The following is a 2,832-nucleotide window of genomic DNA, read 5'->3' as shown; positions in this document are numbered from 1 at the left end:
CCCCCCCCCCCCCCCCCCATTTAAATGTTAGAAGCATTTAATTTCATAGAAAAACAAGAAAATTATTTTAAGCAGCAAAACCTCAGATTAAAGAATTTCAGGAAACTGCAAATGCTGTTTCATTCCCATCTGGGACAGTAGTGGCCTGGGCCTCAGCGGGGCTGCCACTTCCAGCCTGCAGCAGAGGCTTGGATTAGGAAGGCTGTTTTAACCAGAGCATAAGACAGGATCAAACCCAGACTGGAGAAATGAATTTGAGGAAACATCTTGAGCATCACTATGCAGTTGATGTCAATTCTCATTGATAACCACTGAGAAAATCCTTTACAGAGTTTTCAGGAGCTGCATGGTGAAACACATAATAAAATGTTAACAAATCCTTAATAGTTCATGGCCATTCTGGTACCTGTCAAGCTATGTATCAGCCAGCGAACTCCATGCTGAGCAATGTAATTTGTACCTCTAATGCCAACGTCACAACCTGCAATGCTTAGGAAATAAACTGTCTCACTGGAACATGTCTAACTTGCTGCTTCGTTTTATCATCACTTTGGCTTCTGCAACCCCCAAAGAGAAACACAGAGGACTCACCTCATCGCTAATGTCCACCTGAAAACAGCTCAGACTGGCTCAGCTCCATGTGCAGGCACCTGCCCTCACTATTTACAAATGAATTAATTCCAACCAGAGTCCCTTTCATGCCAGATGCTCATCAAACTTGCACAACCCCCTAACCCCTTCCCTAGGAGATACGCCACACAACAGCACAACGGGTTTAGCTACAATGACCCTAAACTTGTAGTCCTTTAAGTTTGCTCTCTGGAGCTTGGCAGTGGGGAAAACAAAGTGGAAGAGGTGTTGTGCCAGGTCTGTGAGATAAGCATCGCACAGCTTTACAGTCTACTCATGTGGCTGTGGGCATGGTGTGCTATACCACCACCACTCGGCTTGCACTGAATGCTGGCATAGTGATATTTATGGGGGAAGCAGCTGTAGCCAGAACATCTACAGGTAACTCAGGTGATCCCAGCTCACCCTGAAGTTTTCATGACATAAACAAGGATAAAAGAGGTGCAAAAGTCAGAAGATTTTAGAGAGAATGTAGCCAAAGCAATATTGATTCTGAGTGCTTGAGACAAGGGGTCACAGTGCATGATGTAACCACGACCTCAGACTATTTTTCACAATGACTTGACATTTCATTGAACGTATTATCAGATATTGGCAACTGTCACGCATTCTGTGTGACTGCTGTACTCCAAGGTTTTATATTAAAGCATCTTCAGCACATAAGACATAGTTCGAATTAAAACTTCTGTTTTGGGAGGTGAAAAGACGTAAGGCTTATACAGTGGAAAATGTCTCAGATCCCTCAAAACCTCAGCGTTTCTTGCCATGCCAAGACTGAACCTACCTGCACATAACCTCAGTTAACTGCTGAGTGAATGAGCTTGGCATGAAGCTTGTGAGAAAAAATTTAAAACCAGCAGCTGACCTAGAATCCAAAGTCTCAAACCTCCCAGACAACTGTTGGTTTACTGAACAGATATTGTTTTTTTAATCTTTTCCATAGCTCCACTGCTGCTGTGTTGTATCAAAGGCTTAGTGCACTGGGCTCTGCAGAGAAGGGAGGCTCTGGAGTCAGTAAGCACAGATAATAAGGGAAATAAAAGGTTCAGTGTCATGAAGGATTAATCTCGTTGTGTCTATGCAGAGCTTACTGCCTGGACGAGTAGAAGCAAGTAGCAGTGAGATGGCTATAAATAACATGTGACCTCGACTCAACTATTTTATTATTGCAAATAGAGAAGGAAGAAATTCTCCAGAAAGTTCATTAGGAAATTTTCCCTCTGCTGATGGGATTGCACATTTGCAGAAAGATGCTTGAGCCATCTGCAACACACAACAGCACCCACTGACCCTGCAGAAACACTAAAATCAGAGAGCAAGGCAAGCACATGGCAGAAAAGGGTCTTAGTCAAGTTTAGGGAGTAGGTATCACCAAGTGACAAAGATGTGAAGCAGCCTTTGAGAACAACAGCACACCAATGCCTGCTCTCCAAAGAGTTTATCAGTTTCTTGTGTTCCAACTCAAGATAAACAGGCATAGTCCCTGTCCTTGCTGGTACTGTGACGGGAGGCAGGCAGACACCTTCCTGGAGGCTTCGCAAACATCTTTTCAGAGGTCTTCTCCCTTTTCAAAATGCAGACAACCTCCAAGGTGCTTTAGACGGTGCTCTCAGCCCACGCCCGCATGCCTCACTGTGTGCTGCTGCTCACTAGTCGTTCTGGTAGACTCAAATCCAAAACAGAACAAATGTGGAGAACTGGCACAGGTGAAACTTCTCCTGAGAAAGGAAATTTTGGAAAGGTTTGGGGTTTTTTGGTATTCCAACAAGCAATTTGTCAGTACACAAACGTAAGTGGATCAGTAGGTATGTGTCAAAAGAGCTGACCAGACTTTGAATCAGTCTCCAGAAAGTGGCAGACACCTGGAAATTTAAAACCAAACTGAACAAATTTTTATTCATGGAACAAATTTTTCCAATTAACCAAGACAGAAATCAGGTTTCCTTACAAACCTTTCACTTGAGCCATGCTGACAGTATTTTATGTTAGTGTACGTGTGTACGTGCCAAGACAACTGACTGCATTCCCCCGCCTAAAAAGGCCGTTTTGCATCGAGAAAGCAAATTAGACTGAGACACTTTCTTCTATCCCTCAGTCATGCCTCTCTGTTCCCAGGTAGGCAAGAATGAAGATTTTCACGTTTCTGGCTGTGCATTATATGCTTCAGTGCACACGTGGTGTAACAAATACTGCAGAAGGAGC

The sequence above is a fragment of the Buceros rhinoceros genome, unplaced genomic scaffold, assembly GCF_000710305.1.
Source record: "Buceros rhinoceros silvestris isolate BGI_N320 unplaced genomic scaffold, ASM71030v1 scaffold18525, whole genome shotgun sequence".
NCBI classification, from domain to species: Eukaryota; Metazoa; Chordata; class Aves; order Bucerotiformes; family Bucerotidae; genus Buceros; species Buceros rhinoceros.
This window is presented reverse-complemented; position numbering follows the sequence as displayed.